Genomic DNA, 24,795 nt, shown 5'->3' on the forward strand with positions numbered 1-24,795 from the left:
TAACTAACAACTATTCTGGAATATTCCCCATTGAAACGTTTTGAGACCAAATTGTGTATATCAACATGAATAGGCCTATTCTAGACTGGTCAATATGTTGGGTATCGATATTTGATGTTGTCGATATGGATATTCAATATTGTCTATATCGACATTCGATATTGTCGATATTCGATATCGATATATCGATTCGATATCAATATCAGAAAAATATCGAATGTTGAATTCGAAATTTCGATATCATAGAGCCTCAGTAGTAGTAGTAGTCGCTATCATCACTATCATTGATATATAAAAGTCAAAGTTGGCGCAAAACAATTTATTAGTGCTGGATATCGAACTCTCGCTTACATCTTAGGCCCCGTAATTTACTTTCGACTCAGTCCTCGTAAACTGTCGAGACGATCTCTTGGATAAGAACAAACAAACAATAAATAAATAAATATACTATACAGTATGATGATTGAAGAGAGAAAAATGGAGGCATAGCTTAAGAAAATTGGGCATATTCATGAATCATTTAAATAAACGCGAAATGTCATTTAGATGTAGAAATTTTTCAAAGCGTCAATGAGAATAGGATTAAATTTAACAAATAACAATAATAATGGAATAATGATTATGAGTTTGATCCTGATTTTTTGGTATTGACGGTGACAATTGCCATTCTAAAATTCCGCTGTGTGATATAACTACAAATCCAACAATGAAAACCTAACCCCAAGCTATCTTTCTTGTCCGACAAGGAGCAAAAAAACATTGAGAAATCAATAAAGCTTAATTAAATTCAGCGAATAAGGAAAACCACCTGAGTTCCACGAACTCATTAATTTTATAGTGGCCTTTGAACGCAATAAAGGAAGTATATTGATGAAAGTGTTTAACTTATTGTGTATCTTTAATTGCTAATGTAGTTGATTATAGTTTTTAATGGTGAAGAAGGATGTTTATGGGGTTAATAATAAGTATACATAGTTTCTAAAGTAATAGTTACCATAGTAATGTTAAACACCTTTAAAGAAGCAATGCCCTTATACAGAAAATGCATAATTATTAATCATAAATCGTTGTTACAGAGCATAAGTAAGGAGTAGACCTTGAATAAAGTACCTATTACGGCATAATGAGTACATTGACTTAATTTGTGCAATATTAATTATCAAATAATTGTAAACGCATTAATAAGATTTTTTTTTGATACAGTATTTTACCACTTTTTAAAGCTGTTGATTCTACTTAAAGACCATTTCTCAATAACTTAAATGTAACTGTATAGAATTAAAAGAAAATAACGTTTGAAGAAAAAGTTATGTTGCCTCAGAGAGAGAATTTACACCTTTTCATTATAGTAATGCATCTTTTAATGAATTGAGTATTTTATTATTATTATTATTGGGTTACACGGGAAACAATTAAATAAAAATCATAAAAGTACTTTTGTATTTAGGAAAAGCGTATGATTGAAGATTAAATTAAATTTTAAAATTAATGATCCATGATTATGCTCTTCAGGCTAAAGGAGACGAATAATTGGTGGAACTGAATGATTATGAAATAATTGGGAAATGAGAATGTGGGAGGAGCAGAAGAGAGCCAACGAAACCTATGGACACAAAGTTATCCACCACGAACTTAATGGCCTGGGATCGAATAAAGACTCGTTGCACCAGAAGCGCTCTACCACTGAACCAACGTGCTCCACCCCCCCAGTCCACAAAGTTGAGAACAATTATAGCCATGATTTGAAGAGTATAGTTCTGTGGAGCACTACAGGAGGGCAGATTATCAACTGCCCAGTCAATCTATACATTGGCTGCAGCGATATGCACTCATCAGCATATCTTAACTTTTAAAGTTAGATTACTTTTGACGGGTCGTATCCAGGAATGTTGTGGAACCCGGAGCGGAGTGACGCTCCAGTCTAGCTTTAGAGGAGGAACGACGTTCCGGTGCAGAGTCAGGGAAAAATATTTGCTTTCTTATTTAGAAAAAAAAGTAAAATAATGAAAACTTTACTTTTAACTTACACCAATAGTGTTCAAAGTTGTGTTTTAAATGTTCGTTCATTCATAAATAAACATTCTAATTTGATTTCAGTTTTGTGTTTGTGCTTAAATTGTAATTTTAATTCTTTTATTTCCGATTAAACGTTCCGGCACAACTGCATTTGCATTAGAGCCCTATTTTTATCTCTCCTTTAACCAACAAGTAAGTGTTAGAAACAGGGTTGTGGAAAGAAACAGTTAAAGGAAACAGCCCAGTTGGTTTTATTGGGCAAAATTATTTTTTAATAAATTTTATATTCACATTTAACCCTTTTAGGATTTTTGGTAACTTTTGTCATCATGGTGTAGTATTATCTTTGACAGCTTATTTAGGTTCTATAACAGGCATTTAAGCCGTTTTTTTATTAGTCTAGTCAAAGATGGACCAAAGAACACCGTCCACCATAAAGTTCACTTAGTGCGAGCTGGGATCAAACCAGGTGAACGCTCTACCACTGAGCCACCGTGCCTCCCATGAGCCGAGAAAGAATCTTACTAGAATCGAGAAGAGACTTTACAGAATTTACGAGACGAGACGACAAAACCTTATTTCCCGGCTTGTCTCGCTTTGTAGATAACACTATTTTTGTGAAACCGAGTTGATTTTACGATGCCTGTCCCGAAACGTTCCACTTACTTGAAGGCATGCTACGAGGGACACGCAGGGGGTGGGTCTTGGGGGCCCGGACATTCTCCTCCCCCCCGAAATTTCGACCTTCCTGTAAATTTAGCCTAATTTTAGGGGTAATTTTAGGAATTTTAATATAAAATACCCTCATATTCTTTTGGACCCCTCCCGAAATAAATTCCTGCGACGCTGCTGCATACTACCATAAATTAAACTGGTAATTAAAAGACGCTCTGTTCTGTGTTTGCATATGAAGTTTATAGTACATCCAATTAGCGTGCATCGGCTTTCCATGCTTCAGACTATTTACATATTTTGGAACTTTTTTCCTTATATTTTCTGTTTATTTAAATCAATTAAACATAGTGATAAATAAAAGTAATATGAGGCGCATAGTATTAAAATCCGCCACATTCATTTCACTTAGCTTCAAGTAATCTCGCAAAACGTGCAGTGAAGCTCCATATACACGCTTACAAACTCCCATATTTGAACTAGATTTTTAGTATGAAATAGTAAGCTTTTAAACCAAATTCTGTTTCCGTGGAATTCCTTTAGATCGAACATATAACAAGCGATATATAACTCAATTTCGGTTTAAAAAAATGGATTTGGTGGTTTTTGATACTAGGCGCCTCATATATTTTACATTGCAACGTGTATCAATTCGTGCAAATAAACTTTACATTCTGTGTCTACTTTTCGACCACATTTTCAATTGTCTTAATCGACAATTGGAATGCAGCAAACTGAGTTCCTATCATATTTATTATTCGGTGTTAGATTCCAAATCCTAGACCTGAAAGAAAACTACTATCTTGTGACTTAAAAGAGAAGTAAATTGCTCTTTGTATTATATCTTTGAAAAGCTTGAAACAATTCTCTTATGCATGCTTGATTATTATAGAACAATAATCTCCAAGCATTCCACTCTCTCATTGGTTCTCCGCATATAAAGACCTGACCAACGAAATGGAAGATGAAGGTTTCATAATTCTGTGGTGGTGTTGCTCCAGTGTACACGCCTTCTCTATGATCTTGGCTGTCACTTGCAGTGCCAAATATCCTTGACCTAGGAAACACGTCGCAGAGGACTTCACCCAAGCGGGAAACCCATTGTCAACAAAGGCCAGTAATCCATTTGATTGTAAGTCGTGCTTCAGCAGACCGAGTGCCAAAGAAGAAACTCCTCGGACGTTTAACTGGAAAGGTTACGCGTTATTCGTAAGTCTCAGTTTTTTTTTTTAGTTTTTTTTCTTTAAGTAATTTACCTACTACTGAATATATCTTCTGTGTTAACTACAACAAACAAGAGTTTTCTATTTGACAGTAAAATATTGTTCAAATTCTTGTTTTGAAAAAGTAAGCAAACAAGCAAAGACAGGCTCTTAACTTGAAATACAACAGCCCTTTTTAATTTAACATCACACAAGTTAGAGATGAAAAATTAATGAAAGTGAATGATTATGAAAGAATTTATGGAATGAGAATGTGGGAGAACTGAGAAAAACATAAATATGATGTCAGCCACAAACTCACATAGCCTGCTATCGAACCAGTGGCCTTTTGCACCAGAGGTGAACGTCCTACGGCTGAATCACAGCGCTCCTTACAAATGTTTTGAATCAAAACCTATTTGTAGTGATGAAAATTTTCCGGAAAATTTTCCAGTCGAAATGTGAGGTGGAAAATTTTCTTCTATATTTTTCCAGAAAACTTTCCATTCTTAACAAATATCAGTGATTAATTAACAATTCGTCAGTATTCATAAAATTGGTTGAATTCATATATAGAAACGTTAAAAAGTGAAAGATCGTTTAAAAATTCTGAAAATTTTCATGGCTCAGACAATTTTCAGTACCATGTAGGAACTAGTGGAACAATTTTTCATGAATCGAAAAATTATCTGTCCTGTACAGTGATGAAAATTTTCCGATTCATAAAAATATACTCCACTTATTCCTACATCGTTGTTTAGTCGAAATGTGAGGTGGAAAATTTTCTTCTATATTTTTCCGGAAAATTTCCCGTTCTTGACAAATATCAATGATCAAATAACAATTCGTCAGTATTCATAAAATTGATTGAATTCATATATAGAAATGTTAGAAAGTGAAAGATCGTTTAAAGAATCTGAAAATTTTCATGGCTTAGACAATTTTCAGTACTATGTAGGAACAAGTGGAACAATTTTTTATGAATCGAATGAATAAGTGGAGTATGTTTTTATGAATCGGAAAATATTCATGACCAATTGATTAACGTGGAATACGAACTACATGAACTCCCGCTGGGAATCGAAGCGAGGTTTTCCATGCCAAAGGCGCGTATGCTAACCGCTTAGCAACGAAGGAGCTCGCAGAGCAAGAGAGAGAGAGAAATACTAAAATTTTATTTACCAACTTGAAATAGAAAATTTTCCGGTTCCCGAAAGCTAATTGGAAAATTACAATTTGTTGCTGACTAACTTTCCTCTACTGAAATTCAATTTTGTAGCTCTATGTGCAGTTAAATATAGTCGAAAATTTTCCACCTCACATCACTATACATAATATCCAAAATTGTCAGGCCTATGAAAAGTGTTTTCCACTTGTTTCTACATAGTGAGGAAAATTTTCCGATCTATGAAAATTCCTCTCACTTGTTTCTACAGAGCAATAAAACTTTCCGATTCACAAAAAGTTGTTTTACTTCTTGCTTCAAAATGATGAAAACTTTCCGACTCATAAAAAGTTCTTCAATTTTACCATATAAGGCAGAAAATATTTCGATTCATGAAAAATTGTTTAACTTGTTCGTACATAGTACTGAAAATTGTCTGAGCCATGAAAATTTTCAGATTCTTTAAACGATCTTTCACTTTTTAACATTTCTATACATGAATTCAGTCAATTTCATGACTGCTGAGGAATTGTTACTTGATTACTTTTATTTTTTTAGAACGGAAAATTTTCCGGAAAAATATAGCGGAAAATTTTCCACCTCACATCACTACCTATCTGTTATGTATAGTGCACAAAATTATCCAAATCAAATATGCATATTTCGCGTAGTACATTATTTTAATATTAATCAGAAGTAACGTACTTATCCTACTTACCATATACAAAATGTTAATAATAATAATAATTAATAATAATAATAATAATAATAATAATAATAATAATAATAATAATAATAATAATAGAAAAATGTAGATGGACGGATGACTCGAGTTCGATTATTTGATGTAAATTCAGCTCATTGACTAGTAAGTCAATATTTTTCTATCATTATTTCTATTTTTTCTTAGTTCACAACTCACTATTCATTGCCACTTTTCTTCGAACAATTATGTTCATTAAGTTTACCATTTCCTTAGAATGCTGGAACAGTGACGATGGGGAGGGGGAAGTGGCGGAGAGACAGAAAAGTCGGAGACATTTTTTTCATACCGAAATGCATGGTTTTGTGTTATTTGATCTATATTACAACACAATACGTCTGTTGACAGGTGTAACTACATAGGGTAGGCTCGTCTCTCTTTCCCCTTGGCGATATTAGTATACCTATGTTGCGATCATCCGAAATGTGCCCCTGCCCCCTACAGGGAATTGAATAGTTCGAATTTGACATTAAACAGTAATTCACGTATCGTCGACTTTCCATTCAAGGCTTAGTGGTAGAGCACTTACCACTGATGCGTGGGTCCCTGGTTCGATCCCAACCAGGTATTTTGTGGTGGACAACATCGTCCACCCAAACCTTATGTTTAAGGATAATTTGGTTGTGATATCTTAACCTTCGTCTGTCAACACCATCTCAATCACATCACAGTTACAATTGATCAACGACGCCGACTTTCTAAAATGTATGTGGGTGCATATCAATGGCAGGACGTGTTAGCCTATATGTTTTCAGGGAAGTCTCAATGTTTGATTGATTTATTTGTAGTTAAAATCTTTTATGTACACTGTCGTAAAGGATTGTGCTGTGATAAAGTAAAATATATCGTTGCTATAAGGATGAGCTGGGGCTGCCCTAGCTCAGTCGGTAACACGATTGACTTAAACGCAAGAGAAACGAGTTCAAACCCGGGTCCAAACTAAAAGTCTTGTGAGTGCCGGAGCCCCGGAGCACCCACGTAGTCGGTGCGGTTTGGGTACAAAACCTCGCGGCCAGAACCTCGCGGCCACAACCCCGCGGACCAAAACCTCGCCTGGCCAAAACCTCGCCTCCCAAAACCTCGCGGCCCAAAATCTCGCCGAGCCGAAACCTCGCCTGGCCAAAACCTCGCCACCCAAAACCTCGCGGGACAAAATCTCGCCGGGCCAAAACCCCGCCTGGCCAAAACCTCGCCGCCCAAAACGTCGCGGGCCAAAATCTAGCGGGGCCAAAACCTCGCGGGCCAAAATCTCGCCGGGCCAAAACCTCGCCTGGCCAAAACCTCGCGTCCCAAAATATCGCCATACCCAAAATCTCGCCTGACCAAAATGTAAATGTTCCAACAGATGATAAGGATGACGGTATAAAAGACACTGTTTCAGAAAAAGTATCACGGGTATTTGACCAAGTCCCGCGATACCATATGAAAATTATATTTCTGTATTAGAGGATTTCAATGTGAAGGTAGGGCGACAGGATGTTTTTAAACTGGTTATAGGGAAAGAAAGTCTGCATAAGGAAAGTAATGGCAACTAACGGGGTTAGTTTCGTGAACTTTGGAACATCCAAATCTTAAAATTTTAACAAAAATCTAATAATATTTGTGAAAGTATGAAATAATATATGAGTTTTTACGACGTCCCTTGATTATGTTTTGTAGGTTAAAGGAGTCGTAGATGACCAGGATGAAGGAAATGATCGAATAAAGAAAGTGGGAGGAAACGGGAATAACCCGAGAAAACCCACGCGCACGATGTTTTGTATCTTCTTCTTCTTCTTCTTCTTCTTATTCTTATTCTTATTCTTATTCTTATTCTTCTTCTTGTTCTTCTTCTTCTTCTTCTTCTTATTATTATTATTATTATTATTATTATTTGTAATGTGGAATTGCATATTAAGAAACTCATTTGGTAAATTTTAAAGAAAAGTTTCATTCGCGGCGAGGTTTTGGCCGCGCGATGTTTTGGGTGGCGAGGTTTTGGCCCGGCGAGATTTTGGGCGGCGAGGTTTTGGCAACGCGAGGTTTTGGCCCGGCGAGATTTTGTCCCGCGAGGTTTTGGGCGGCGAGGTTTTGGCCACGCGAGGTTTTGGCCCGGCGAGATTTTGTCCCGCGAGGTTTTGGGCGGCGAGGTTTTGGCCACGCGAGGTTTTAGCCCGGCGAGATTTTGTCCCGCGATGTTTTGGCCGACGAGATTTTGGGCGGCGATGTTTCGGCCGCGAGATTTTGTCCGTATCCCAGTCGGTGCGCATGCAATTGATAATAATATATTGATATTAGGATCAGAAAGCTATTGTAAACTAATGAAAGCACAGCTTTTAGTGATTGTGCATTTTAATATATCCTGCAAGATTTTTTAGAATAGGAAGGATGTCAGGTTTCTAAGGCATGCAATATCTGCGTTAAAATACAACTAAAATGCAATAAAAATCTGTGTAATATTCTTTGTTGGTTGGATTTGAGAGTAGCGTCCTTTTTAACACCGAGGCTAAATGAAATAAAGACCTACAGTTTAACGTGGGATCTGAACCACATGAGCTTCCACCAGGAATTGTAAGACATTTTTTATGTTTTATGTGTTGCAATTGTTCCATCTGTTTCATGTGCTGCCCGAGTTTCCAATTAATATAATACTTTACTATGTGAACCTTTGATGTGTTTGTCATATGTAAACTCTGAATATCACGTAACTTCCTTTCCCCCCCCCCCCTCCTAAAATGCGTAAACTCGTTCTTTTATCTCTCTGAAAAATCTGGCAAAGTTAGGTCCATGGTTCTATTCCAGCTCGAGACAAGTGTACTTTGCGATAGAGAGAAACTGTTTGCTTGAGCTTTCTCGAGGTTCTCCTATTTCCTTCAATTTTCTTCGTTCCACCATTTCATTCATTACCATCATCACCGTCTCTTTTAGCCTTGTGAAACTAAAAACTAAAAATTAGAAATAAATGAAATAATAACGATGAATCATTCTTTATTTCAATGTTAACCGGATTTGTTATTCATCACTGTAATTTAACAGCTAGAGGATGGCAACGTGTTCGACAAAGGTCCACTGTACCTTTAATGAATAACATTTTACAGTGTATTTGCTCATCTCATCTTAAATACGATGTCGAAATCAGCGACTCAAAAGTTCGAGAGAAGAGCAACAGAACCAGGTAGAAATGTTGATTGATTGACTACAACTTAATGTCCACTTTCGGGTGATACGAGGCGATAGTTGGGATTGTGTAGATTCAACATCTTCATGTATCAAGCCGACAAAGAAAGGTAATGTAATTGTATCCTATTCAAGACAATATAGCGAATTATCTTTATTTCTTTGTCTTTTGTGGCATGTAAATTCAAAAGTAACACGTTACTTTTGGTTCTTTGTTCTTACATCCCCGTTCCCTGAAACCAATACCTGTGCGTATCGAGTGCGTTCGTGGCTGAGTTGCTAACGCTTGTGCTTTCTGTTTGCATAGTCCCTGGTTTCGATTCCCATTGTCCCAGTTACAAACCTAAGTGATGGTTTCTCCTCATTTTGAGCAATAAGTTTAATCGGTATAATCGGTTCAGAGTAGTACCGATGCTAATTAGACTGAATGCTCGGACAGTATGGAACTTAGGACAGCTTCGCTCTTCCTACCGGAAATTCATTACGCAGTAAACTAATTTATTTCCCATGTGGATGTTTCTGCATTACAGGCTACAATATGCTTTTCCCTTTTTGAGCGATCCTACCTTGTAAACATTCATTGAACAATAAGAAAGAGTAGTAGCGACTACACTGCAATATATAAATCAGTTTTTGAACATACTTTGGACATCTTTCAGAAACGACTTTTGGACATTGTCTAATATATTCAAAAAATTTCTCAAGTGTTCTAAAATTGTACATAAAATGTCTAAAATGCATCCTAACAGTAGTTAGTAGGAACTACCCTAAAAGTTTTCAAAATGTTCCGTAACAACGGTTGTGTCCAGTGAGTGTACGGACTCAAAAATGAATTTTAAACAGTGTTAGGACACCTTATCCATTACCATTTACGTATTTGCAAATTGTTTCTCCCTGTATACTCATTGGACACGTCAGAAGTTCACATATAATTTGAACACTTTTCCATATTAACGTAGTTCCAATAAACCACTGTTAGAATGCATTCTAGACTTTTTTCGTTCACTGATAAAACACTTCATGACATTTTTGGACATGTTAAACCACAACCAAAAGTTATTTCTTTTTCTTTTTTTTTTCTTTTTTTTTTTTTTAAGTGTCCAAACATGTACCGTTTGTACCGTTCAATAACACTAGACAATTGTAACTCAAATAAAGATTGATTTCTTATTTTTTTCTGAACGCAAAATAGAGAATATGTTGGTTCAGTGATAGAATAATTCCTGGTTTTATTCCAGGCTAGATGAAAGCAGAACCGTGCATATTTAGCATTTTCTTATTTTCTCCCACCAGTAGTCTACTCAGAATTTTGTACATGTAGTTACTAGATGGTTAGGGGTGGAAATTTTAGAGGGTTGTGGAGTTATCTGTAGAATATATTATTTCTCTGCAAGGAAGGGTGTTTCTGATGTCTATTTGAGATGGCGTTTGAGCAAAATTTTTGGATGCTAATGTTTGAAAACCATAACACCTACCCCACTTATAAGTTTTTTCTGAACATTGATTTATGCAGGAAGCAGTCTCCTCTTTTCTTTAAAATGGATGGCAATAACAGTTCGATTGAATTAGTTTCTTCTTCAAATCTATTTTAGTGACTCATGCTTTGTGAAAATTTAATTTTGTAATATATATACAGTAATATCAATAATTATAAATCAAATTTAATTAAGGTAATATTAAACTTAGATAACTTCAGTGAATTTTGACAAGATCACAAGGGACATCTTAAAAAGTTTGAGGAAGAAATCGGTAAAATTAAACCGATAAAATTCCAGTGATTTCAAAGAAAAGAGTATTATTCCCCGTATAAATTTAATGGGCTAAAAAAAAAAATAAAGATGGTATAGGTATTGTAGACCTGTAAGGAGATATGAATAAACCGCTGCCTACCATTGTCTTCATTATTCCATTTAGTTTTAAGAGATTTCTCAAAACGCCTTTATGCATTTACTTTGTCCGTGTGTCCGGGAGACAAAAGATCTCAAGAACTGTTTGAGGGATCACCATCAATTTTGGCCAGAGTGTACAAGGTCAAAAGTTAAGAAACTATAGTGCGTTGATGGAGGTGATATCCAAACAAAAAATAGTAGAAATCAAGTATTTCCGGTTTAAACGTTGATCACTATAAAACAAAAACGGAAATAAACAGCGAGAAGTGGTTTCCTAGAATAGCTTAAGCGTCCTAAGAATGCATTTCATCTCCATCCCTAACTCTCTCTTAAAACCAAAAATGATAGATATCATTTAGAACCTCCGGTTTCAATATTGATCTATATTGATCAAAAACGATTTAAAAAAAGTAAGAAGCGTCGTTTTAAATCGAAAAATAGCTATCATCATCTTCTCTCTTGACCAACTGTTCAAACCGCAAGTGGTAGAAATAAACCACTTCCGGTTATATTATTGATAACTATATAGTAAAACGTTAGGCTAATAGTGAGAACCAATTTTCTTCTATCAATTGATCGTCCCAAGAATATATTTCACCTTCTCTCTTCTCCCTTCGCTCTTCTCTTTACTGAAACCGAGACTGCTAGAAATCTATTAGCTACCACATCCGGTTTCAGTATTAAATTGAGAAAATATCACACCATACAAACCAAACTTCCCGTACATATGACATTGCTACTTGTTTCAAAATCCACTTGCCATCTTCTTTCTTTCGACAAAAGATTTAACAGTTTAACTTAAATATTTCATTGCCTAGGGAACAGTTTACCAGTAGTAAAATTGTCTAACAACAAGTTCATGTTTACTGTATAATAATCCAAAGGAAATTTTAAACAGTCTCAGAATTCTCATCAGAAAGTATTTGGTTCCGTGAAAATATCAAAAAGAGCTCTTAACTGTCAACGAAGTTGTCGCTTGATGACGTTTTTGAGTATGAGAAAGCGAATTACCTCTGTTTTTCTTGCCTAAAGCGTGTCACGGATTTACAAGCATTTTGGTCATTTCGGAGTCTTCTTTGGCAACAAATACTGCCAAGTGTTTGTTTACTTAAGATTATAAGGGCCCCCTATTTCCATACATAAGATGTGCCATAAAGAAATCCTTCCTTGAAAGTTGTTGTACTTTCGTGAGTAGCAACCAAGAATCCCAATTGCTTCGCCAGGTCCTTTCAGATGCGAACGTAAGTTCCCATAAATAGATTTGATATATTCAACTTTCTATTAACTTTCTATGAATCTAGTGTTGTTAAAATTGAATAAATCATATTTCAATTTTTGAACAATACATTTAACAAATACAGTACTTGTTATTCGAACACAATGGTAATCATTTGAACAAATGTTCTAAAATTTATTTGAACAATTTTTCTAGAATAAATTCGAGCAAAAGATTAAAAATTTGATTAGGAAATAATTATTAGAATAACGAAATAATTATGCAGAAAGAAAGAATTATTTGAACGACATTTGTACTAATAATTATCCGAAAATGATAAAAATATTCGAGTAACGAATAATTGGTTGGTGGGATTGGAATTTAACGTTCATTTCAGTACCGAGGCTATACCTATAGACGTTGACCTACAGCTTAATGTGAGGTCCAATCAAGAGGACTTCCCGCTGGGAATTGAACCCGAGTTTCCCGCGCAGTAACAACAACAACAACAACAACAACAACAAACAATCAAATGATGAATTCATATTACTATTATAGGGCCTACACTTTGACACAATGAATTTCGAATTTATAATATATTAGTTTAATTTTAGTAGAATCAGGGGTAAAAGTGCGGGAGAATGCGAGGGGACGCCTCACTTCCCGAAAATATCTGTGGCGTTCCTCCACTTTCTAAAAAATTACAATGATCAAAGATAGGCACGGGGGACGGTGTGACGTCATGCGTCCCTTCACCTTATCAGATCCACTTTTACCCCTGAGTAACATAACACAATATTGTCATTACCTGAAAACGCGGTTTGTGCCACATAGACTCAGTGACAAACAAATTCATAGCAGAGTGGAACACTACAGAGACATAAAACAAGTAGCTGATAGGATTCATATCAAGTAATTTAGTAGGTGATGGAACATGGTGCTTTTAGTACAAACCACTCACAAAGCGTTAGAGATCGCGGAATGGCAGGGTCAAAACTCTCCAAAACCGAAGAAAGTGCACATACAGAAGAGTCAAATTCATAACTCTGATCACTGTTTTCTTCGATTCCAAAGATATCAAGGAATTCATTCTAGAGGCTCACACTGAATACGAGGTCACTACGAAAGTTTTGAGATACACATTGCTGTGGCACAGTATTTGAATTCCAGCAATTGCATTCGGTAGTGGTATCCAGAGCGAAGAAGCGAAGCAAGTTTCAACTCGCCTCGCTTATCGACGTGGCCTTATCGCCTTCACTTGTTTGTAGATGTGAGCAGTATTCGGCTGTCTAGAATGGAGTGCGAAAGGGAACATTTTCGGGCAATGATCCTTTACGATTTCAAAAGTGGTTTGAACGACACACAAAGCCTTGGCCGTTTGCAGAGGGCATTTGAGGACCTTGCTCCTTCCCGTGCTACAATTTTTCGGTGGTTTGGTGAATCCAGAAGAGGCCGGGCATCGCTTGAAGATGAAGAGAGAGCTGGACGTCCGGCAACAGCTGTGTCAGATAAAAACATTGCAGCTGTGGAACAAATGATTCGAGAAACTCCTCGAAAACCTTTCAAGGACATTGAATCTACAGTGAACATTGGATCGCCAGCAGTAACAAAAATTCTTCATGATCATCTTCGGCTCAGGAAGGTTTCATCTCGTTAAGTGTCTCACACTTTGACTGAACAGCAGAAGCGCATGCGTGTGGAATGGTGTGAAGAAATGCTTACAAGATTTGATGGAGGCAATTCTCGACGCGTCTCTGACATTGTTACTGGTGATGAGACTTTGATCTATCAATTTGACCCTGAAAATAAACGCCAGTCTACAGTTTGGATCTTTCCAGACGAAAATCTACCCACGAAAGTGAAGCGACCGTGAAGTGTGGGGAAGAAGATGGTCGCAACTTTCTTCTCCAAATCTGGCCATGTTTGCAACTGTTCCATTTGAAGAACAAAGGACTTTTACTGCTCAGTGGTACACCACTGTTTGTCTAACAAAAGTGTTCCAGAAGCTTCGGGAACGGCGTCCAAGAACTGGATTGCGTGGGATCCTGCTTCATCATGACAACGCGTCCGCACACACGGCAACATCACAATTCAGTTTTTAGAATCTACGGAGGTTAAACTTATGACTCATCCGCCTGACCTGGCCCCATGTGATTTTTTCCTGTTTCCCAGGATCAAAGATCGCATGCGTGGGAAGAGATCTTGCAGCCCTGAAGAAGCTGTAGTGGCTTACGAGAATGAACTTTCAACACTTGAAGAAAAAGACTGGCAACACTGCTTCCAAAAGTGGTTTTCGAGGATGCAAAAGTGTGTACAGTGTAATGGTGAATACTTTGAGAAAATGTAAGTGTTAAATTGATTTTAAGTATGTAAGTTATTTCATATCTCAAAACTTTCGTAGTGACCTTCGTACTAAGTATTAAGAAGGTGTCTGCAAGTCTCTTGGCCAGGATCTGTAGAGCTCGACCTGAATATCAGTAACAAGGCTCACGGTCTCTGTTGCACAACAATGCACTCCTGCACCCGCAAGAGCAAGATAGTACACGAGTTTGTGTCCAAAATAGGGGTCGTGGAGCACGATCATACTCATATTCTCCACACGTAACACCATGGGGTTTCTGGCTATTTCCAAAACTGAAATTGGCGTTGAAAGGAAGACGCACTTCAACACCATTCTAGACATCCAGAAGGTTTCGAACCTCGAATTTGGAAGCAATTCCGAAAGAGACTTATTCTGTATTAAGTTTCGCAAAAATTGCGGACCGTAACGCAATGCAAAACACACAAAAATCAATTTTGAACTGCTAGGCCGATTATTGCAAACTAAACCGCAAATTTTTCATTCCATTGATGCAAACTGCTAATCAATGTGGCCCCAAGACTGTATTCTAAAACTGCTTCAATGGATGTATTGATTTGTCATATCAGTGAATATCATCTTGTCTGAATATCAGTGAATATCATCTGGAGATCTGACAGATGGTATGTAACTCGTGAATTGTTTCCAGAGAAACAGTGGAATATTCTTAATATAATGATGCACTTTAGTTGTATTAACGATGCTGGAGAAGGTAATTTTCACCAGACTAATTACTCTTAACCCATCATAGATAGCCGAGGCAATGTCGTGCTGGGAAACAGCCAATAGTATGTAGGTTGATCTTCCATGATGGTCCGTGCACCTGTAGGCCCAATCGTGATTCGGTGCCCATAGGTACGGTCCTTAATATTCTCGGTGTTGCATAAGAACTAGTGTTGCCCACGAGACTAGATTTGGGTCTGTCTCGTCTCGAAACGAAATTGGCAACACTGTACTGAGGTAAAGTGGTACTCTTGATAATAAATAATTCCTACACCATGTTAACTATTTATTTTCAAAACCATTCATCTGTGACTCTTCTTCGCTTCCTTCCTGATCAAGGTACGGTATTACCTGACCAAGACAGCAGTGCTGATTTTGGCTGGGGGCGTTAGTGTTATGTTTGCCTCAGTTACTGACATGTGAGTGAGCGCGCTGGTACAGGTGAGTAGAGAGTGTCACTGCTACAGTGTATCTAACTGTTTTTCAAAGTTCAATTTAGATGTTATAAGTAGTCTAATCTTCTTGCACTAAAGAACGCCATAAATAGCACAGTATAGTTGTTATTGAATATAGGAATAGTTTACCATTCATGTAGTAATGAAAACGTATTTTTGATAGCAATATATGCATGGAAACTACAAGAACAACATAGCACAATTGACAATTCAGTGAGTTTTTACCGTGCATTAACCAAATTGTATAAAAATTAGCTACTTTCTATTCGATTTGGGGACACGGTGGCTCGGTGGTATAGCGTTCCTTTCTGATGCGTAGAATCCTGGTTTGACCCTGGCTCGCGCCAAGTGAGCTTTGTGGGGAACAAACACCGTGTTCATGGGTTCTCCTGTTTCCTATCACTTCATTAATTCCATCATTCATTTCACCATTTTTCCTCATCACCGTCTCTTTTAGCCTAACCAGCATAAACGTGGAACGTAAAACTGAAAGATTTCATTTCATTTTTTCTATTCGATTTCATGTTAAAACAGGAGTAACCTATGAAAGACAGGAATGACAATCCAATGACTAATAGATTAATTTAGAGTTGATAAGAGACTTTCGGCTTTGACTTGCGCTACATCTTTTATGTGCGAGTATAAATCAAGTCAAGATTAAGGCTTAACAAACTTTACGATGCTAGCGTTTGCATTTTACGAGTTTATCGATCAATATATGTTTATCGATTGACACATAAATTCTTGTTTTGAGTGTCAGCCAAATAGATCAGGTGTTTTTTTTTCTTTTAACAATACTAAACATATGCGTGAAATTGTTTATACGAACAGGACGAAAATAGCTCTGGTAGATTAATTACAAGCAAACTGGTTGGTAACATTGCTGTTCACATTTTAGTTACGAAACCGGCCTCCTGCACTCATACTGGTCGGGATATACAGTATAATCATGGGCGGCGATTAGGGGGGGGGGCGATTAGGGGGGGGTTGCCCCCGCACTTTTTTGAAGTAACCAATTAATGTATATAGTTTCATTTGGAAATGTAACGATTTTGTATGTGTTACTGATTAATAGGAAAAAATGCTGCCATATAATATTTGCTGTTGCGTGAATACGTATTGGTTGTCTTCCCGTGGAGTAAAGAAAGCTACAGTAATTGCGTTTTAATCGCCACAGAAAATAACCCCAAAAAATAACCTATTGGAGCACAATTTCAGCATACTTTCATTTCTTCTTACAAGGGCTCGATATGTTAGTGAGCCGCTTTGAAGCTAATCGAAAGAACATTATGCAAAAAAGTAGGGCCTATTTCACAAGTTATTCTTTAATTGCACAAAAATTGACAGTTCCTAAAATGTCTTTTCTTCTTTCTAAAGTAAGGAATATCGATTAAAAAGAGCGTGATGAGAAACAACTTCTACCTTTTCCATTGTTTTGTAGTGTAATATACGAGTGAAGTGTTGTGTTTAAGGATGTACGAGTGTATATACAATAAAATTTAGTAAATTGAACATAATTCTAGGTATTAAGTTTATTTTGTATAACTGAAGTGTGGATTGATTCTAAGTATTGTTGTGTTTTGATGTGTTCCAAGAAAGTGAAAACTGCACCTAATGGCAACGAACATATTTCAAGAAGTTGCAAAAGCAAATATTTCTTTAAATGTCGTAGCATATGCTTGTAGTATTTACTGCCTTTCATTTTCTAAGAGTAATAACATACATTTAATAGCATGTGTGGAATTAAATATTAAGTTTTTCATTAATCCTCAGTTGCAATATAACTTTAGCAAAACAAGCATCATTATTCATTACTATGATTAATATTATCCTTTCTATTTATTTGTTTTGCAAATTTATTAAATAATCTGATCACACAATTTTCCAGACAGAATTTAAGATTTTCATGAGCAAGGAATCAAATCTCTTCTTACACTTTCGTTGTTTAAGAGTACAAAGGGCTAGTATCTACTTGCTTTGTTCTTCTCAATTTACTTAATAAACTATTATATACGATATACGGTATTTTAACTGAAACTATAGTATCCTATTAGTTATACAACCTTTCGTCAAACAAAATGTTAGAAACAACCAGGAAAACTAACATTTATATACAAATATTCAGATCATGTCTTGCCCCCTCACTTTTAACGTCCAACCGCCGCCACTGAGTATAATAGTAAGATAATAGGATAAATAGGCCTATATTCTTTATAAATCATAGAATATAGAGGTTTGAGATTTTGGGATGTCAACTTGAAAGAAGGGAAATATTCATAGGACCTCGTATTTTGCCTCATTTCACTAACTACCTCGCCAGAACTTCGCTATGGTACGGGGAATGAACACCTCTATTCTTACAATAAGCACTAATCGATAAACTGAGTTTTTTTTAAACACTATCTTAAAAAAGAATGTTTTGGTTCACAGTCCTATATTAATCTAGGTCACATGACTTTCCTAGAAAGAATGAGATAATTTTAGTCGAACAAAGGGAAGAACAATAAGGAAACAATTTTTCAAGAACAATATGGTTCTTCCTTCCGAACAGGGCAGCTGTATGGATCCAAAGTGAATACATAATTATTACTGGTAAGGTTGAAATCATATTCTGACACGTGTTTAGGAATTGTAATCTCCATGTCATCTCAATACTATATACAAAAAAGAAGTCTTAAAATGCCTTCCTTCCTTCTTCCTGGCTGGAAGACATTTATTCTTCAGAGCTTGGTGGACAAATGGACTACGGAACGGAACAGGTGTGTCAAAATATTATTCTACAACAATACTGAAGAAAGAAGAAACTGAATGGTAATGAATTGTCACATTTACAAGAAACTAAAAGACATCTACAATTTCAATGGAGTAACTTTCTTCGTATTTGTATACAGCTTTCACAGATTGACAAAAATAAAAAAAGTGTTGATTGCAGGTAGTTGACAAAAGTCAATTCTTGTCACGTGTTAATGTGCGAATAGCAAAGAGATGACATAACCACTTTCAATCATCCCATTTCAGAAACGAGAACAACAATCTACACACACAACAATGATCTCGTCTACAACTTGAGGCACTGGGTTGTTGTTGAGGTAAATAATAGGGCGAGGCTTTAATAACGCATTTATAAAAAGAAGAAAAAGAGAACTTTAGCCACACCTCAGTCACAGTTGAAGTGGAGGAGGAAGTTGAGGAACTTACGGGGAAAGAAAACGTATCTCTTCTGAGGCGTGACCTCTTCCAAGGACACACCCTTATGAATTTGCGCTTGTCAAGATGTTCTTTCTTATAGCGGGCCAAGAGCAATATTTGAGACACCCTTGTCCTCAATAATATTCAAGATAATTCACTAACAACATCGCTTACCAAGATAGAATATTCATTCATCTAAGGCTTGTTAATGATAAATGTGATGCGTTAGTTTCATCAGTGAACGTACTTTCTGTTCTTCAAATTTCTTCAGGAGCCCGCAAACTTCATCCGGAGACTCCTAGTTGTACAATTGGGCAACGACTGCCTTGCCCTCTGGGAAAATAAATACTTAATGAGTAAAATTGCGGTTGTATGTTTCCTCTATAAGAACCACAAATAAATCTACGTAAGGTATAATTAAAACTTCATGGTGAACGATCTTGATGAATATCAAAGGTTTATAGCTCTGTGGAAGCTATCGTTTATGTTGTCGCTTGAAGATAATTTTCGAAGTGGGCTACAATTGTAAAGGAAGAATTAGCATAACTCAAAGCAGTACGAGGGCGAGATGATGCGACGGTTCAGAAGTCCTGAAATTCTTAAGATCACTTAAAAAAAAAAAGACATTTCAAATATACAGGGTGTTACAAAAATGTTGAGTTGAGTTTGATTTTAGTTTAGCGTCCCTTTCAGCAGCGAGGCTATATGAGACGTGGACCTACTGATTAACGTGGAATCCGAACCACATGAGCTCCCGCCGGGAATCGTTACAAAAATGTGTCACAATATTTTTGGAAACAGATTGCTCACATCAAAATAAGAAAAAAAGTTCCTGTGTACCTGTGCTCAAAAGTGGATAGTTTCGGAATTATAGGGTGCCGAAAACGTGAAACAAGCGAACTTTAAAAGTTCATAGCTCCACTACTGTGGGACCTATTGCAATCGGATCAAGACATCACTGAGGGACTGGTATTTGAACTATCAACATATCCATGTTTAAGAATGCTCCAGTACTTGCACACCAATGTTTAGAGAGGTAGGTGGAGAATGATCAAGTACTCCAAAACAGCCTCTCTAAAAATGATTGTGCAAGTACCGGAGGTTCTGAAAGATAGATATTTGAATGGTTCACATACTATTTCCTTAGTGATGTCTTGACCCGATTACGATCGGTTCTACAACAATGGAACTATGGACCTTTAAAATTAATTTTTTTCACGTTTCCGGCACCATATAACTACGAAACCAGTGTTCGAAGTGGACAAAAAAAAAAAAAAAAGACTATGTATTATTACAATTTCGACTCGACATACCGGCTATCTTAATGATGAAATACAGTGCAAGTATGTTGCCTAAAAGATTGCATTTCTATTTACATAATGTCTCACAATCATGGGAGAGCTTCTCCGTAGTTACGGGGAAAGGGAACATAGAAAGGTTTTGTCCCCCACCCGCAACTTTCTGAGAAAAATAAAAATAATATATCTCATTGTGATCTATATAGAAAATTATACACGAAAATGCTTCAAACCGAGTTTTTATATGAACAGTTTTTAAATAATTTCTCACAGGACAACTCCCAGACCTCCACTCGACTGAGGGGTATTCCAGACCACCGGAAGGTCCGCCTTCTCTACAGCAGAAAACCTCTAAATCCACTCAACCTCAATTTTTCAGATTCAAATGCACTCAAAGTTCCCTTCGCACTTATGCATATAGAACAACCAAATCCACCTCATTGTATGTCAGCCACTTATATTCCTTAAATTTGGCCTCCCATTGTGCTTTAGTAAGATAATCAGGAAATGCAGCAAAATTCATATCATGAAAATTAACTTCCTGATAAATGAATTTATTGGGAAGTCATGTAAAAGAGTTTTTTTTTTTTAATTTTTACTGAAAGCTTCTCCATATTGAAAATATTTTACTTTCATTAACTGATAATATCAGATTAAATTAAAACAATCGTCACAAAGATCTAAATATTAAGATATACTCACGCACGCAGATAATCACCCTACAAGTATTCACAGGGTTATTAAATTTTTTTGAAAGGAGCCACTTCATGTCTAAGCAGTTAGCGCACGCGCCTTTGGAGTGGGAAACCCGCGTTCGATTCCCGGAGGGAGCTCATGTGGTTCGGATTCCACGTTAATCAGTAGGTCTCGTCTCATATAGCCTCGCTGCTGAAAGCGACGTTAAATCAAAATCAACTCAACTCAATTTTTAGAGCGACGCAGAAATACTTTTTAATGAAAACGACACATTTTTTTGATAGCATAACCTATATTTTTTTCTCATAAATACCGGTCTCAGTTATGCATTTCTTTTCATTGTCTGGACAAAATCATAACAATACTTTCCGATTTCATTTTAAATGAGCCACCTCAATACACTACTTTTTGTTAGGATTGAGCCCATAATGTATTCCTTTCTCGCATGGGATCCAAGGGCGCCGATCCAGGGGGGCCCGCCCCCCCAAAGCTCATGTGGGTCCCCCTATTGTATTAATGAATATACAATATTTAGCATAATTTGAATGCAATTTGTCTTAAAATCCTCATATATATATACTTTCTGCATCTGAATGGGCCCCCCAAATTTACGAAGAAATCGGCGCCCTTGTCTGCAATCAGCACAACCAAAACGAGTTTTTGCGTAGTTGTAAGAAGTAAACTTCTTAGCAGATACGTCATTTTAAAAACAGATGGTAGGAAAAATAACAAAAATGTCTGCGTTAGCAACTTAGACATTATTTTTAATAAGAAATCTTTGACGTGCAAAGCTGTTCGTCAATTACCTTGTATAAAAATGGATTTATTAAAGGTACCGTATATTAGCATCCATTTTCCAGTGACGGTGTGTGTCTTCATCACTGAAAAACCAGGCATACCACCGCATACCGTCTCACTTCGACCACTGCACGAAACTATGCACAGGTCCATATATATTTTTTTATTTTATAGGTGAGGAATATATTCCCAAAATCTTGTGATAAATTTTTGTAACACCTTGTATATGAAGTTCGTTTCAAATTATTGAAGTTCTGTCAATGAGAATTTCTGTTTACTTTATCTCATACTGTATGCTCCTTTTTATTGGGCACGGCCATAAACGAAATCTTAAAAATAAAAACTTATTATTAGAAGAGACTAATTATCACGGACATTTCTGAACGCGAAATAATGTATGTAGTGGCGGCTCTGAGGGAATTTACATCTGTAAAAATATACATTTTTATCGCTAGAAACTAAAGGAAGGAAGCTTGATACCATTTCAGAAAGTTGTATACAAGAATGAGTTAGTACATTAGGTAAGGTTTCTTTCCTTAGTTCCTAGAGTTAAAAATTCATTTCAAAAATAACATGAAATTTGTGACTCATAAATTGTATAAATATAAGATGCTATTCCAAGTCTCTTCGTCTGTAAGTTAATTCTTTCTTTACCTTTTGCTCAGGGATGCACTGTTTAAGGGTCTTCACTACAGCGAAATTAAACTACCGCTAATTTTAGAGTTTTTCTTTAATATCTTCAAAACAACTAAAAATATTCGAAAAGCAGAAACGTAGTGAACTAGACAATACGATTTTGCATGTGATACCTTTACCACAATCCACCTATCTGCTTTTAGTATGCCGCTATATAAAGAACCTGCAAAAAATGCTAAATCTATCTATAGTTGCAAATCGTAGCAGGTAGATGAGTCGTGATAACGGTATCATGTGCAAAAACGTATTGTCTAGTTCACTACGTTTCTGCTTTTCGAATATTTTTATTTGTTTTGAAGATATTAAAGAAAAACTCTAAAATTGGCGGTAGTTTAATTTCGCTGTAGTGAAGACCTTTAACAAGGAAGGGATTCCTGATAACCGGCAATACTGCCTAGTGTCTATTTTAGATCATACATTTATGGAAAATAATACTAACTAGGTGACAACACAAAATTCTTCCCAGGGATAGAAACTACTGTAAATTCAACTTTTTGGATCACATGACGAAAACTGCTGACTGTTTCTATGACATCAAATTTAGTATATACACAGCGTGTCCATAAAAATATTATCATACTTTAAAATGGTAACACATGACTTTGTATAATCGTATTTAAGTAAAATTGGTCACATTTGAAAGACAAGCTCAAATATTTTTGTGCATATCAACAATGGACAACAATTTCAATAATGGACGGAATCAAACACAGAAAAAAGTAAATTTACTCACGTTTATTTTGTTATTAGTCGATATGGGTTCATTGTTGGATATTTAGCAGGCGGCAATTGCTGTTTCTGCTGGAGGTCACTTGGGAAGTTTTTATCTTTCTATACTGTTATGCCTTAATATGCTAAAGTAAATTTCTTTCTTTCATTGTGTTGTTATTAAAGAATAAGTTTTAAGGCAAGGTGACCAGACGTCCCGGTTTAGCCGGGACAGTCCCTTTTTTCCAACCGTTGTCCCGTTTTTTCTGATTCTCGAACGGGACGCCTAAATGTCCCGTTTTTAACTAAAAATGACCTAGGTGTCTCGTAATTATTTTTTCAAAATATAAAAAATCATCAATGGAAATTCTACTCTCTTCCGTACCGACACTCGTTGCCAAGGTTCAGCCGTGTCTAGAACTTCTGAATTTTGAAATGGTAATTGAGTGTTCGTGGTTCAAGTGGGAATTGAGTGGGAATTCTGAGTCTTCAACTAATTAAAAGAATTGTTGGGTAAAACTTGGAATCGGGAACCATTATTTGTTGTGTGGTACACGTAACGTTAGAAGCGGTGTGTTATCACTCTTTCTTGTGTATTTTGTAAATTGAGAACACTGCTGAGTCCCAAAATGCAATCTGGAAGTCAGATATCTCCCCCCCCGCCGTAGCCGATTCGTATGCGTCCCGTCTTCGCAAGTGAAAATTCTGGTCACCTTGTTTTAAGGAGTGATGGTGACCTCGTAAGAAAGAAGTTGGTGTGTTTTGGAATGTGACAACATGCAGAGTCTGGTGCAGTTTCAGCGTACTTTTAAGCGAAGGTGTCACCAGGTTCCTACACTCATGTCTATGTTCCCCCATTGTCTCAAAACCTGAATGAAGTACAAGTTCGTATCAGTGCTGTCATCCAGTCCATTTCATCAGATTTGTTGGAGCGTGTGTAACGTGAATGGAAATATCGTCTTGATGTCTGCATTGCCACTCGTGGAGCTCACATTAAATGTCTACGAGGTATAGTAAAGAAAAATCTTTCATTGTGATCAATTTCATTTAAATACTATTATCCAAAGCGAAGTAATAGGACTTTAAACTATGATAATACTTTTGTGGACACTCTGTATAGTTGTTTAAAGCACAGTAATGCGCACCGGACAATTTTCCGTGACAAATAGCAATTTTCGGTTCTAACGAGTCTACTCTTCAGCGCTTTTGCAGAATAGCACAACATAATTATTTTCCGGATGAATTGCTGAAGGTGAGCCGAAAAAACGTACGGTACCAACAAGTATGTCAGAAAACTGGCACTTATTTATCGTTATCCCTATCTTTATAATCAAGGTACTTTTATGATGTACTCTTGGAAGCAATTTCTCTTCTGATTTATCTTTTCTGCATTCATTATACAAAATGTACCTTGATTTTTCTTAGTGTTAGCTTTGTTTCTGTAATCAATCTTGGAAAACAAAGAAAAATATCTTGGAGATGACTCGTACGTAAAGAAAACATGCAAATCGCATAACGGGAAATTACAGAGACTGAGAAGTATGGAAAGGAGATGTGTCAAGCTATTTGGCTTCAAATAATATTTTAGATAAAGTTTTATTTTTACTTCCATAAAAGCGTCATCTAAAGCGTTACTTTCAATGTGTTTGTACTTCAATTGTTCTTTTTAAGTTAATCTTGAACTTAAGGATTGAAGAGTCCCTTTCAGCACCGTAGCTGTATAAGAAGGTTACCATACGTCCCATTTTGACCAGGATAGTCTGTTTGAAGGCTCTTGTCCTGGTGTGTCAGAGG

At 36.4% G+C, this 24,795-nt stretch overlaps 1 protein-coding gene across 1 annotated transcript in view; it reads left to right on the forward strand.

Annotated features, from left to right (window-relative positions):
- The first annotated feature begins 3,601 nt into the window (after positions 1–3,601).
- LOC145660541 (UDP-glucuronosyltransferase 1-2-like) overlaps positions 3,602–24,795 on the forward strand; it is a 70,984-nt gene continuing 49,790 nt past the window's right edge. Inside the window, exon 1 of the mRNA XM_081725734.1 lies at positions 3,602–3,897. The gene's annotated coding sequence lies outside the window, so the exon portion shown is untranslated. The remainder of the gene's footprint in view (positions 3,898–24,795) is intronic.

This window comes from Thermobia domestica, chromosome 9 (genome assembly GCF_964235325.1).
Source record: "Thermobia domestica chromosome 9, izTheDome1.hap1.1, whole genome shotgun sequence".
In the NCBI taxonomy this organism is placed as follows: Eukaryota; Metazoa; Arthropoda; class Insecta; order Zygentoma; family Lepismatidae; genus Thermobia; species Thermobia domestica.